This window comes from Canis aureus, chromosome 31 (genome assembly GCF_053574225.1).
Source record: "Canis aureus isolate CA01 chromosome 31, VMU_Caureus_v.1.0, whole genome shotgun sequence".
NCBI classification, from domain to species: domain Eukaryota; kingdom Metazoa; phylum Chordata; class Mammalia; order Carnivora; family Canidae; genus Canis; species Canis aureus.
Window position 1 is genome coordinate 7,141,101 of NC_135641.1, and position 15,989 is coordinate 7,157,089.

Here is a 15,989-nt window from a genome sequence, read left to right on the forward strand (position 1 = left end):
ACATTTTTTACTTTGATGGTGTTTGTGTCACCCCAGGGCTTTAGAGCTTCTCCTGTAGCCTCTCTGAGCTGTGATATCATTGCAGGCTTTTTCAGGACAAGGGGCTCTTGTCATTTTCTTTGCATGATGCTGTGTATGTGGAAATGCCCTATGTTTACTCAAGTGTCTCACATGGTCTTCTCAGTAACCTGTTGATTTTTTTTATTGTTCTTTATTGCCATTAGACCATCACTTAGTGTCAAGGAAGAAAAATAGTGGTTCAGAATTCTACAGATTAAGTGTTGTCTATTACTGTTCAGTGACAATTCTATTATTTTTTTCTAAGTCGAAGAATGCACTTTTCTTTTTAATGCCTTTTGGACCTTTAGAATCATAATCACCTTTGATTATAATGAATGGCTTTACTGGGAGCATATTGAGGTTAGTTGCTGGGTGACATTCTTGGGCTGAGCCCAGGGCCATTGCCCTTGGTCAGCACCGTGAAATATGTAGTTAGTAACTGAAAGCTAATGAATCAAAAAGGTAAAGGAAAGGGGGAACAGACAATGAATAAACGTTGGCTGTAGTTAAGGGAGAGAGCAAGGTCAAGGTATGCAAGCTAATTCTTACTGTGGAGAGGGAGAACAGACGATGGTGGTGGGGGGTGGGGGGGAGGAAGCTTATGGCTGACTTGAGGTGGGAGAAAACATGCTATGGCTGTGACTAGAAATCATACTCACTCAAAATATTTACTTGTAAAAAAATATATATATTTACTTGTCCTCTCTGGAAATCGTGGAATGCATTCACGGGCCCTCTGGCCTAACCAGTTATGTACCACTGATTAAAATGTAAATAGCTTGTTCTGGTTAGGCTTTTGGGTATCAAGACTTAGATTTTTGAGATTACTTTATGATCAGCACCCTATGAAACATACTGTGTTTACCAAAATCACAAATGGAGTTGTCCACTGCCAAAAGGAAGACTTGGCAGCAACACGTAGGCCAAGCAAACTCCAAGAAATATAAACACGATTGCTGGTTGATTCACTACTACAAGCAGAATACAGCACTTCTGTGAGAAGGTCCTGGTTCGACTCTGTTGAATGACTTTGAAAGTGGGATCAGCACACAAGGCTCTGTGTTGATTAACAAAGCAGCAGAAAGCCAACTGCTCCTGTTGACTGTGGATGGATGAAACCAATTACCATCAGGCCCCAGAGTACAGTTAGGAAATCCCTTTAAGAAATAACTAAAGCTGGGGAAACAGAGCACCATTTCTTTCAATCATGTAAATACTTTTCTTCTCCTGAAAGGTAGAGTTTAAGCCACGATCTTCTTTTTGTTTTTGTTTTTGTTTTTTTAAAGATTTAATTTATTTACTCATGAGAAACAGAGAGAGAGAGAGAGAGAGAGAGAGAGAGAGGCAGAGACACAGGTAGAGGGAGAGGCAGGCTCCCTGAGGGGAGCCTGATGCGGGACTTGATCCCAGGACCCCTGGATCATGACCTGAGCCAAAGGCAGATGCTCAACCACTGAGCCACCCAGGTGCGCAAAGCCAAGATCTTCTTGATAACATTTAAATATTGTAATAAATCTGCTCCATGATAAACCATGTGTACAGATATTTTTTATATTTTATCCTTAAAGATGGACATTGTATTAGTGAGGGTTCTTCTGAGAAATAAAAAATACACACACACATACAGACACACAGAATTGACCCTTGAACAACATGGGGGTTAGAAGCACTGACCACCTTGCAGTCAGAGATTCCTATAGTGTGATGATGTGGATGGTACTTTATTTTCCTAAACAGTATTATCAAACACACTGTACTGATGCTATTAATTTGAATTTTATTTATTTTTTTAAGATTTTATTTATTTATTCATGAGAGAGACACAGAGAGAGAGAGGCAGAGACACAGGCAGAGGGAGAAGCAGGCTCCATGCAGGGAGCCTGACTTGGGACTGGATCCTGGGTCTCCTGGATGAGGCCCTGGGCTGAAGGTGGCGCTAAACCGCTGAGCCACCCGGGCTGCCCTTACCATTCATTTTTGACCAAAAGAAATCCTAGTAGAAAAATCAGAAATATGTTGTAAGTTGTCAGCTTGAGGAAAAAGAAAACACAAGCACAATGACATTTTTAACATTTCAAAGAACTATTTATCAAATTTTTGCCTCCTGCTGTGCAGAAAGCAAGTTGCTGTCTTTAAGGAACAATCAGAAATAAACAATGGGGAAAAAGTTACTGAAGGTTTTAAATGAAAAGCATAACTATGCCAACATATTCAAAGATACCTTCCCAAGAATTACTTGTGCATTACACTGTCAGGTGATATAAAACAACTTTCAATAATAATATTAATTACATTAAAAGTGAACCACTGTGAAGAGTTCCATTATTAAATGCTTATCTTTAGTATATTTTAAGACAGCAAGGAGAATTTAAAATTCTTCCAGTGATAAGGACCTTTCCATACTTCTACACATAATTTTCACAGATTTTTCTACTAAAAATCACAGTCATTTTTAATGACTGACATATACTTTATTAAAAAAAATCACACAACATTCTCCAAGTAGAAATGGTAAAAGAAATAGTTGCTTTTTACATAAACCTATTTCCAGTTTAGTTTTTAGCATTTTATTGAGCATGTTCACATACTTGCCACTGTATTTTAAATTATACTTCTCTCTCTCTCTCTGTGTTACTATCATAAATAACTAAAAATTAAAAAAAAATTATACTTCTGTTGGCCATTCATTCATTCATTCATTAAACAAATCATTATGGCTTATGGCTATAATGTTGCTAGGCTGTATTTTAGGTACTGGGGAATGTGTCAGTGTACAAAATGAAGTTTAGTTTTTCAGAAGGCTTTATGTTTTAGATGTCCTCATTTAATTTAGTTGATCATCTGTTTATGCTTACATAAATATAGACTAAATGCAATTTTTAGGGATCTAAATGTTGAATATAAACACCCCTTAAATTTTTTCTTAGCTTTCATATTCTATTAAACTTATTCATATTTAAATTTTCCATAGTTTCAAGTCATAGGTTGTCTTGGTTACTATATTAGTTTGTATTCCTATCACAGGGCTGCTGTAACAATTATGTAGGTAGGGTGGTTTAAATAACAAATGTACTATCTCACACTTCTGGAGGCTAGAAGTCTGAGATCCAGGTGTTCTACTGATGGCTATGAGGGAGAATCTGTTCCTTACCTCTAACTGCTGTGGTTGCTGGCAATCTTTGGCTTTCCTTTGCTTATACTGTATCACCCCTTATTTGCCTTTGCTGTCACATGATGTTCTCTGTGTATGCATGTCTTTTTTTTTTTTTTTTTTTTTAAAAAAAAGGCCTTTTCTATTGGCCTGCCTTTTTGGAGGACACCAGTCACATTGCATTAGAGCCTCACCTTATTCCAGTATGACCTCATCCTAACTAATTACATCTGCAATGACCCTACTTCCATGTAAGATCACATTCTGAGGTCCTGGGAAGGCGACGCATGATTTCATCTTTAGCAGTCACCATGGAGTGGGTTGAGAGCTTTTTTTTTTTTAATATAATTTTTTAAAGATTTTATTTATTCATGAGACACACAGAAAGAGAGAGAGAAAGAGAGAGAGAGAGGCAGAGACCTGGGCAGAGGGAAAAGTAGGCTCCATGCAGGGAACCCGATGTGGGACTTGATCCTGGGTCTTCAGGATCAGGCCCTGGGCTGAAAGCGGCGCTAAACCACTGAGCCACCCGGGCTGCCCAAGAGCTTTTTATTTATCAAACAAATATTTATTATGTACCTACTAAATTGTAGCATTGTTCTGTGGATAAGTGATGCAGAAGTTATTATTTTTTTAAAAGACATGTTAAGGCTCTGATTTTATAAAGCTGACTGGCAGGTCGTACTTAGAGTAGTGGTAAGACCAGTGTCAACATCCCTGGTTATTTCATGTCGTAGAAGTTGGAACAGAAAACTGGTTTCCATCTTGGAGCTGTTCTCCTAACACAGCAGTGACTCCCTTGTCAATTCTTAGCCATCAAGCCATCAGAGTCAGGTCTTACCCAGTTCTGGGCATATCCAAACTCCAGTTTGCCAAAGATGATAGTTCTCTGGGCACTCAAGTCAGATATGGGATAGCTTCCTTATTTCACCTGCCTGCTCTTACTTACAGTAAGGCTGTAACATGCATATTGGACTTAGATACTTCCCGTGCAGCTTGAGTGAGACACTAGTAAGACTTACCATATGTGAGGTTTGGTGGTGAAAAAGTAATTTCCCAGGTGAATATAATGATTAATAAGAAGATGGACTTAGTTCTTGAGATTTTTTTTTATTTTATTTTTTTGAGATTTTTTTTAAACCATCAATGCATCAAAAAGCTGGCAACAGGATAAACATGAGATCTTTAAAATAGCTGAGATTAAAGTAAACAACAGGTGCTCCATGAATCCATCAGTTCTACATTTAAAAACAAAGTGATATAGACATTCTGGATTATGCTACTTTATGCTAAAACAGATTACCAATTTTCAGAATGAGTGAAATAATTATAGCTGGGAGATTGCTGTCATTTTAATGGGAATCTGCAAATGCAAATCCTAATTTGCTTCAGAAGTTGCATTATTAGACTTCAGAATCTGGCAAAGAATGTTGTGTGTGTATGTGTGTGTTCCAGTCTATCCATTCCTTAGGAGGATTCATAATGCATTCAAGATAGATGGCTTTATAAATTTTAAAAAATCTTTGGGGAACTGTTACACATCCTTCATAAAAATATGTATTAAAATATGTATTAAAAATATCACCTAGGTTTTATTTGGATAAATGTGGGTTTTCTTTGGTTAAATAGGAAGTCTTATTTTTCCCCTCTCCGTTTATGTAGAAATATGGAAAGTTAGAGCCAAGAGGAGAAGGGCAGTATAACAGCAATGTCCTCATTAAGCTCTAAGCAAATGAAGATCTCAATAATTTGACCTTGATGAGAACTAGAACTCAAACAGAATTCTCTAGATTCTAAATCTAGATGAGGCAGCACTATATGAACCACTTTGGGATATAGATCTATCATAACTCGAAGATAGATCAGACTACTCTTCAGATTCTCTGTGTTAGCTCAAATAATATATTCCTTTATTTTCCCTTCAAAAACCTGGTTCTATTAAAACCAAGTAAACAACCCTTGAAAAAATTTACTTTGGAGATTTCATTGGTCCACATATCGTCACAGTTCATCTCTTAGGACCATAAATGATAATTTAGCATTTTTAAGGGGCATTTAGAAGATGGACTACTTAGAACTAGTAAAATGAGAGCCCAAATTTTGTAGCTTACATTGGAATCAAGATCAGGTAGTTATTTTCTGGGCTATTATCCTCAATAGCATAATGGTGAGATAGATATTTTTTGCTAAACTTTGTTGTCAGTCTTGATTATATGTTGTTGGGATCAGTATTATGGACACAGAGAAGCTTCACTTACTTATTTTTTCCTTCTGCAATACTGAAGCAGGCTGGCTGGATAGCTTGACAGTCTCAACGTGGCAATATTTGTTCTAATAGATGAAGTGTAATTTGTCCATGAGGACATTTAGCAAGGGTAAGTGGCATCTTCAGGAAGTTGTTCATCTGCAATCAGGGATGTCAGTGCTTCTGCTCATGCTATTGCCTGCCTGGACTTCCACCCCACCAATCATTCTCTAAAGAGAAAATAAAATGAATTGCTATAATTTTTCTCTGGAGAAAAAGAGAGAATGTATCGGGAACTGCTCATGAAACAATGCCCTGTGATAGGTAGTTAAGTTTTCTTGTTTCTTTTTCATCGCCATATTTTCAGATTATTTTGTGAGACAAGAAATGCAACCTTTTTGTGACTCTCAGATTCAGTGATGAATCTGCAGGAGTGATGACATTCCCTACTGGGCATTTGAGAAAACGAGAGAGTCTTTGCTTGCTCTTGATCATAAAACAACATTAAGATCTGACTGTAATCCTTGGTTTCAGAGTGAGCCAAGTTAATTTTTCTCCCATACAGTGGTGCTCCACATTTTGAAAAGAGCTACCTGCCTACCCTCGGTGTCTCTAAAGTAGTACTGTCCAGTAGAAATAAAATGGGAGCCACATGGGCTATTTAAAATTTTCCAGGAGCTGTGTTTAAAAATGCAAATAGAAACAGTTAAAATTAATTCTAGATTTGAGTTAAACCAACACAGCTAACATAGTACTTCAACGTATTAAATATAAACAACTATTAAAGAGATACTTCAAAATATTTTTTTTTACTAAGTTTTTGCAGTCAGGGTTTTTTTTTATACTTACAGAACATATGAATTCAGACTAGCTTCATTTTTTCTTAAAGATCTTATTTATTTATTAGAGATAGAGAACAAGCAAGGGGAGAGGCAGGCAGTGGGAGAGAAAGAAGCAGGCTCCCAGCTGAGCAGGGAGCCATATGTGGGGCTCCATCCCAGGACCCTGGGATCACAACCTGAACCGAAGGCAGACTGAGTGAGCCACCCAGGTGCCCCTGGACTAGCTTCATTTAAGTGCTGAATACTTATATGTCACTAGCTAATGGCTGCTGTGTAATGGATAGTACATTTTGAACATTTTGAACATTTAGTACATTCCTAGGGCCTTTGAATAATTTTGATAGTTTTAGAGGTTTGAGTGTGTCCTCTGCCATGATCTAACTGATCTACTTGTTATTATTATTATTATTATTATTCATATTATTAATGGTATTCCTATATTATAGGTATGGTTTCTCTAGGCTAGGCTAGAGACTCACTTGGTCTGGCCTGGTTCAGAGCCTATGGTGGTGCATGCAGAATCACATGGGAATCTTTTTAATCTCCAGAGTCTGGTTGTGAGCATCTGGAGTGGATCCCAAGAGTCTGCATTTCTAACCAGCTACCAGGTGTCCTGATGTAGCAAGTTCAGAGACTACCCTTTAAGTAGCAAGAGCTCTGAGTGTTTGGAGGAACCTGTTATTATAGGTTAATCCAACTTACACACTTATTGCTAAAATTTGTAAGGAGATCTTCTTTGTGTATATTGCTACCAATCTTCTTAATGCCATTCTTTTTTACTTGGTTTGCTAGTAATTAGTATAGAATTTTGCCTTTGTACCAGTACATTTTACTAGATTCAGTCCATTAAACTAGGTTTAGGAGGTCTCTGTGGATCCTGGTTCTTCAACTGATACATTCAGAATCACCTCCTCCTTTTATATAATCCCAGCTCCTGATACCATTTACTCAGTATCAGCCTTCATGTGTGTATTTTTTTTTATTTTTTTAAATATATATATATATTTATTTATTTTTATTTATTTATGATAGACCTAGAGAAAGAGAGAGGCAGAGACACAGGCAGAGGGAGAAGCAGGCTCTACGCCGGGAGCCCGATGTGGGACTCGATCCCGGGACTCCAGGATCACGCCCTGGGCCAAAGGCAGGTGCGAAACCGCTGAGCCACCCAGAGATCCCCCCTTCATGTGTTTAAAAACAACAACAACAACAATAAAGTCAGGGTCTGCATTGAAATTGATTTCATGAATTGATGTTTTTCAAATTATAAGAATTTGGGGCAGTAAATAGTTTACCAAATTAGATATCTCTATCTGCTTAACAAGATAAGCCAATGTGGAATTCTGAAAATTCCTTGATGGTATTCAGAAATATTGTGTCTATGGTGTTTCTTCAATAAATGATGCTGAGAAAACTGGATAGTCATATGCAAAACAATGAAACTGGACCACTGTCTTACAGTATACACAAAAATTGACTCAAAGTGTATTGAAGACTTGAATGTAAGCTGGAAACAATAAAACTCTTAGAAGAAAACACAGGTGGTAATAAGCTCCCTGATATCAGTCATAGCAATGATTTTTTTTTTAATTTGACTCCAAAAGCAAAGGCAACAAAAACAAAAATAAACACATGGGAAACACTAAAAATGCTTCTGGCAGCAAAGAAATTGGTGAACAAAATGAAAAGACAACCTACTGAATGGGAGAAAATATTTGCAAATTACATATCTGATGAGGGTTTAATATCCAAAATATGTAAAGAACTCCTATAAATCAACAGCAAAAAAGCCTCAAGAAGTACAATTTAACAATGTACAGAAGATCTGAATCGACATTTTTCCAAAGAAGAATACAAATGGCTGGCAGGTACATGAGAAGATGCTCAGCATCACTAATCTTTGGGGAAAGGCAAATCAAAACTACAGTGATATCTCATCTCACACGTTCAAACAGCTAGTATCAAAAAGATACAAAATAACGAGTCCCTTCAAGGATGTGCAGAAGATGGAACCCTGTGCACTGATGGTGGGAGTATAAATTGGTATAGCCACTGTGGAAAATGTTATGGAAGTTTTTTAAAAAATTAAAAAGATAACTACCATATGATCTAGTAATTCACTACTGGGTATTTACCCAAAGGAAATAAAAACACTGATTTGAAAAGATACATGCACCCCTACATTTATTGCAGCATTATCTATAATAACCAAGATAGGAACAACCTAAGTGTCTGTTGATGGATGCATGGATAAAGAAAATGTGGTATCTATAGATCATGGAACATTATTGAGCCATAAAATTGAAAATTTGATATTTGTGACAGTATGAGTGAACCTTCATCATGCTAAGTGAAACAGCGGAAGACAAATACTGTATAATCTCACTTATATATGGAATCTAAAAAAAAAAAAAAAACCCACCCCCAAAGCCAAGCTTGTAGGTACTGAGAACAGATTGATGGTTGCCAGAAGTGGGGGGGATTGGAGGTGGGTAAAATGAGTGAAGGGGGTCACAAAGTATAAGCTTCAAGTTATAAGATAAGTAGGTCATGGGATGTAAAAAAAAGAAGAAGAAGAAGGAGAAGGAGAAGGAGAAAGAGAAGGAGAGAAGGAAGAAGAAGAAAGAAGAAGAAGAAGAAGGAGGAGGAGGAGGAGGAGGAGGAGGAGGAGGAGGAAAGAAGAAGAAAAGAAGAAGAAGAAGAAGGAGGAGGAGGAGGAGGAGGAGGAGGAATATTGTGTCTATTGCAGAGGAGTATTTACTATTTAAACAGTCTTCATAGATTAAAAGAGAGCAGACCTTGCCTCTAGAGGGGAAGATTCATAAAGGAATGCGACACCGTGATAGATTGACACCTTGGTCCCGCTGGAATCAGAGGGTCTTTAGATTAGCCAGTGGTGTAAACTCTTCACTGTAAGGCTCACTTCTGAATAAAACATCTCCAAGTCATAGAATGTCAAAGTTTGAAGGTCCATTAAATGCCCTTCTAGTCCAATCCCTAACTTTATACATGAGGAAACTAGACCTACAGAAGGTATGTAATTTGTCCAGGGAAAGCAGGCCAGTTTTAAGTCAAGCCATAATGTATAATGTCACCTCTGCTGAAATATCACCACCCCAAGGAGGCCTCTCCTGCCAGAGTCTCGACTCAACTTGCCCTGCTTCATTTCCTTTTTTTTTTTTTTTTCATTTCCTTTTTTAACCACTGGGATTTGACTTTGCTATTTGTTCTGCCTATCTGAACCTCTAGAATGGAAGCTCCAAGAGAACAGGCATTTGTTGGTATTAGCTCTTCTGTCCTGGAGTGAGCCACAGTGTGTGATCAGTAAATATTTTACTGATCTAATCAATTCAGTGCTTAAAGTTAGTGATCTATATTCCAAGTTTAATTAGTTCTTTCACTGAAGTAGCTTGTAAGGCTGGTGGGTGGGGGTGTATCAGTAGTTTCTTGTTGTTATTTTGTCTGGGATTAATTAATGCCAGTCTGGGAGTCAGATGTCTTGTAAGGCTGTTGGTCATGTTGAATCTGATAAGGACCTGACCTGAGAATAGAGGGGTTTCTAAAACAAACCAGCAAGAAAGGAGAGGGTAAAAGTCATGTGTCAGAAGGGTATTTTGCATTTTCTTTCATTATTGTTTGTTGTGAGGCTCTGAAATGATTCCATGAGCATTTGTAAAAACTTGGGTGATTTCTGGAGGTTTCTCAGCTCTAAAATTGAGTGGGTGACATTGGCCTTGAAGGTTTGTAGTGAGAATTCAACGAAATCATGTATTTCATGCATTCAGGTTGATGCTTAAAATAAGGTTGATTTTATTAATGCCATTAACATATCCTAATATCTTAATTTAAATATTAATATCTTAATTTAAGTATTTAATATTTAAATAGTTCTCTATGATGGTGAAAACATTTTTAAAGTTTATCAGTGGCTGCCTATTGGGATATGTACATACATTTAAAAAGTGAAGTTTCTGAATCACTTTTATCCATAGCACATGGACAAACAGATTTTGGGTGTTTTTGTTTTAAAGTTGAATATATTTTTTGCTGACGTTATTTCCCATTGTGCCCAATTCTTACTGAAAATTAACCTCAAAATAAATACTACTTCTGAAGACTCCTTACCCAAAACGACATGGCTTCCAACGCACAGACGCCCATGATTCTTAAATAAGATGGAGTGACACAGAATTACTTCAGTGGGTCCAGTTTACGCATTTGAATCCACATGTTCGCACGTCTTTAAAACTGAGTCCAAGTTAGAGAATCATCTGACCACTTAATGTTTGTTTCATTGAAAAATATCAAGCATGTAGAACATATTTCTTGTTTTGATTATTTAACTAAGTAGGCCTCACATTTCTCTGGATGCAGAAATAAAATCATCCAGTAACCTGAGACCATTACTGTCAAGGGACACATCTCCTTTCATAATGCATTATAAAAATGATCTTCAACACATGGTAGTAAACATGAATATTTCATAAAGAAACATTATGATTTTTAAGCAACTTTGTTGAGAGATTTTTGTATTGATTCAGTTGGTGTTTAGGAAAGACATGCATTGTATATCTGTGAGTTGTTGGTTTTTTTTCTTAGGTTGTTTAGAGTTTTTTGTCTCAGCAGAATACTAACATGTAGTTATGATTTTTTCCTACTAATTGAAAATATTGGAGTAACTTTTATATATTTTTAAGAATAATATCAGGGGGGCACTTGATGGTATGAGCACTGGGTGTTATTCTATATGTTGGCAAATTGAACACCAATAAACAATAAATTTATTTAAAAAAAAGAATAAAAATACCAGATTTTTCAGTGATTAATTTTCCTGGTAGAGATTATTTAAAGTGGAGTACTTGACTATACTATTCAGAGAATGATAACTTATATTTAAAATTCCTTTCTTTCCCAAATGTTTATCAACCGAAGATGTGGTATATATACACAATGAAATATTACTCAGCCATCAAAAAGAATGAAATCTTGCCATTTGCAATGACACGGATGGAGCTAGAATGTATTATGCGAAGCAAAACAAGTTAGAGATAAATACCATATGATTTCACTCATATGTAGAATTTAAGAAACAAATGAACAGGTAAACATAGGGGAAGGGAGAAAAAAAAGAGAGGAAGGAACACCATAAGAGACTCACCTACAGATAATAAACTGGGTGGCTGGAGGGGAGGTGGGCAGAGGATGGGCTAGATGGGTGATGGGGATTAAGGAGAACACTTGTGATGAGCACTGGGTGTTATATGTAAGTGACGAATAACTAAATTCTACTCCTGAAACCAGTATTACACTATACATTAATCAGAATTTAAATAAAAACTTGAAACAAACATAAATAAGTAAAATCCTTCTCTTTGTGGCAGTTTTATTTTTATTTTATTATTTTTTAAAGATTTATTTATTTACTCATAAGAGATAGAGAGAGAGAGGCAGAGACACAGGCAGAGGGAGAAGCAGGTTCCCTGTGGGGAGCCCGACGTGGGACTCGATCCCGGATTCTGGGATCATACCCTGGGCCGAAGGCAGATGCTCAGCCGCTGAGCACCCAGGCGTCCCTTTGTGGCAGTTTTAAAACTTATCCATCAATTTAATTATCTTTCCCTTGAATAAAGACTGGCATTAGTGCCTCAAGTCTAACAAATACATTGCAGCAGACTCGTCACTACCTGGGTTAGGTCATAAAGAGCTTATTAGTACCTTGCATAGGCTCTTTGTGTGTCTCTCTCTTTCTCCCTGGAGACACCCACCTCTGAGGCCCCGAGCCTTCATTGTTAGAAATCTGACTACCCTGAAGACAGCATCTTGGAGAGACCTCATGAACAGGCCACATAGAGAGGTGCCCAAGAAATCCAAATGTCCCAGCTCCCAGCTGTCCCTGTCTTCCCATCCCAGGCATCAGATTTGTGAGAGGCCTCTAGACACAGTCACTCAAGATCTGACTGCAACCCTGGAAAGAAGCTGAATAAGTCCTACCTCGTTGAGCCCAAGTAACCCTGGGAGCCATGATAGATAGTAATAATTTTAAAAAAATCACTGATTTATATCACCTAGTCTGGAATAGTTTGTTACACAGAAATAGATGACTCTGGAATACTATTTTCTGAAAGGTTCTCATGATGAACCTTAGTTTGGTGACCACAAGGCAAGAAATCCAAAAGTAGAATGCGGTCCAACTTTCACACTTCCATGGCTTCTAACAAACCACATTGACTCTTGGAAAGACTTCACTTCTCCAGGTGATTAGATACTATATCACCATGGTATCAGTTCTTCTTTTATACTTTTTTATGTAAATATTCTGGACTGAATTAAATCAATCATTTTATTTTTAAAACAATTTTTAAAAAGATTTTATGTATTTATTCATTAGAGACACAGAGAGAGGCAGAGACAAAGGCAGAGGGAGAAGCAGGCTCCTCTCAGGGAGCTCAATGCGGGACTTGATCCCAGGACCCCAGGATCATTCCCTGAGCCAAAGGCTGATGATGCTCAACTGCTGAGCCACTCAGGTGCCCCCAAATCAATAATTTTAATATTGTATCATTCTACTACTTTCTTTTTTTTAAAAAAAATTTTATGTATTTGAGAGAAAGCATGAGAGAGAGAGTGTGTACACAAGCACGGAGGAGGGACAAAGGGAGAGGGAGAAGCAGACTTGCTGCTGAGCAGGGAGCCCAAGTTGGGGCTCAATCCCAGGACCCTGGGATCATGACGTGAGCTGAAGGCAGACGCTTAACTGACTGAGCCACCCAGGTGCCCCTCATTCTACTACCTTATTTCTATGATATTAATTGAATTGTAATGTTTAACTTTGCATTAGAGTAAGATTTTCTTATTTTTAAATTTTAATTTTAAGATGTACTATTAGGTGGTAATGTGAAAGAAAAGATGCTGAGAAACATTTTTAAAATGAAGATTTGAAGACATAATCCCATGTCAAAGACAATAAAATGTGAGAAAATATATCTCATAAGTGGATGCAATATAATATTTAATATTGATACTCTCATTCTAGCAAAGAATATGAAAGATAAAATTTCAAGATAAGCTCAGGAAATGGGGCATGATTTGGGTCAGTCTGTTCCAGGACCTGACTTTTATTCTACAACATCGGACTTAAGTAGTCATTTACTCTCAACTTTCTGAGGCAGCTGAATCATAGTGCCCGAAATCCATAGCTCTCTCTGTCAAATGTCCACATGTATCAGAGTCTTTGCTGGAGGAGCTAATGAATCATTAAGACGTTCCTGTAGAGGGCCTGGTGGTGGTGGCCCGGGCTGAAGGCAGTGGGGTCACAGACGGTGGCCATTGTAATGCAAAAGAGGAATGGGCCTGGAAATAGGAATAAGAGCAAAAGTATATACATTTGACTGTTTTCAGAATTGATCTCTTCTCAGAATATGACCGGAAATGCATTTGACTGTTTTCAGAATTGATCTCTTCTCAGAGAGAAGAAGATAGAAGAGAATATGACCGGAAATGCCAGTAACCAACTGGAGTTTGAGAATAATCATGACAAGAAATTGTGCACCTTACTTTTCACACTAGAACATATTCTTGATTGAGTCTTTTAGCTGAAAAAAAAAAAAGATTCAAGAAAAGATGAAGAATTCTTTGAGAAAAACAAACAAAAACTTCCTACTACTTCTCCAAAGGGTCTGATTGGTCCCCAGAGATCCCTGTACTAAAAAAAAGCTGAGGAAACACGGGCAGATCCAGTTATGTAAAACCCAACATCTAGGTCAGTGGCATAACTATTCAGCTATGCGCTGAGATTCCAGATTGCCACCTTCTGGAGTCACGGTCTTCCCTGCCTTCCCATCTGCCGGTTAAAACAAAAACTAAATAACCTAATTTGCTAAAAATTCCATAAAAGCAGTAAGGTCATGAGCTGGTATCAGTTTTGTTCCTCAAATATTGATCACTGGAAAAAAAATGTCCTTACTGCATATTTACAATTTAAAGAGCATTTTAGAAGGAAGCCAGCCTTAGAAGGTCAACCTGTTGTTTGGCCCCATTTATGTGGTATTTAGGGGAGGATAGAGCTGTGACAAAGAACAGATCAGTGGGCTCCAGTGGGTAAGGATGAGGGAGAAGGGGAGTTACTGGGTGTTGGGTATGCTGTTTGTCTTTATTGTGTGTGGTGGTGGCCACAAACTTATCCATGTGTTAGGATTTATAGAGCTGTATGCAAAAAGTTAATTTTACTGCCTGTTGATTCTTAAAAAATGTGAAACCTAAAAGGGAGAAGTAGGACCAATGGCAAACGACATGCAAAACCTTTGTCTACGGAGGGCGCAGGGAGCCTTGGGGGAAACCCACAGCAGTGAATCTCCAGACCTCTCTGGACTTAGCAAACCAGCGTGCTCTGTGTACATGCGTGTAGAGTACGGACGTGATTACACACATGTGCCCATGTGCTCCTGGCTGAGCCACAGCGGATAAAGATGGCCCGTGACTCATGAAAGGAAACTGGTACAGTGTCCTCTCGAGAAACATCCGCCAACCTTTCTGACTGGTCCGTGCTCCACGAATAGAAGCGGTTCCGAGGGGTTTTGTAAGGATGACTGTGTGGCAGGAGGGGCGCCGAATCCTGTGCCCCACGATCTTAGGAGACTTCGCCGATTCCGAGGGACCCTGCCAGGAGGCAGCGCCGCAGCACTTTCGCAGCCGCTTTGGCGTTTGCTTCCACGGGAGCACTTCAGGCATCCTCGCTGGTTTGTCCTGGGCGTTGGATGGACTTGATTCAATTTAAATGAGCCCCTGTTAGATGTTCTGTCAGAACGACTGGCTGGAAATGAACCATCTTAAGCAGGTGAACTGACGTATCCTCCCGTGGCGCCCTGGTGTGTTCATCTGCGTTCCCACTCTGAGCCGCCCTTCGCTGTGCTCAGGTGCGCCGCGGCGGGCGGGCGGTCGCCGAGCGAGGTGGCCTGACGGGGACCTGACGGGGACCTGATGGAGACCTCATGGGGCCTGACGGGGACCTGATGGGGGGGGCTGACGAGGGCCTGACGGGGACCTGATGGGGGGCTGACAGGGACCTCATGAGGACCTGATGGGGGGGCTGACAGGGACCTCATGAGGACCTGATGGGGGGGGGCTGACAGGGACCTCATGAGGACCTGATGGGGGGGCTGACAGGGACCTCATGAGGACCTGATGGGGGGGCTGACAGGGACCTCATGAGGACCTGATGGGGGGGGGGCTGACAGGGACCTCATGAGGACCTGATGCGGGGGGGGCTGACAGGGACCTCATGAGGACCTGATGGGGGGGGCTGACAGGGACCTCACGGGGACCTCACGGGGACCTCACGGGGCCTGACGGGGCCTCACGGGGACCTCACGGGGCCTGACGGGGACCTCACGGGGGCCTGACGGGGACCTCACGGGGCCTGAAGGGGGGCTCACTAGGACCTCACGGGGGCCAGACGGGGCCTGCGGCGCGGCCCGCACGCCCCGTTCGCTTGCTCTCCGCCGCGCTCATCCGCGCGTGGCCCCGCGCCCCACCGGGGAGCTCACCTGGAAAGCGGGCAGGTGAAAGGCCTGTGAGGTGCGGAGCCTCGGCCGGCCCTGCCGCCCCGCCCGCATCTGTCGTTCTGATGTCGGGCGGGGGAGCCCGGGGGCTGTTCCGCGTGGTGACAACGGGTCGCTCCCGGCGCCCGGCCCGC

General features: G+C 39.9%; 1 protein-coding gene across 3 annotated transcripts in view; it reads left to right on the plus strand.

Annotated features, from left to right (window-relative positions):
- Positions 1 to 15,989, plus strand: part of CTNND2 (catenin delta 2) — a 913,492-nt gene that overhangs the window by 48,912 nt on the left and 848,591 nt on the right. The gene's annotated exons all lie outside the window — the stretch shown is intronic.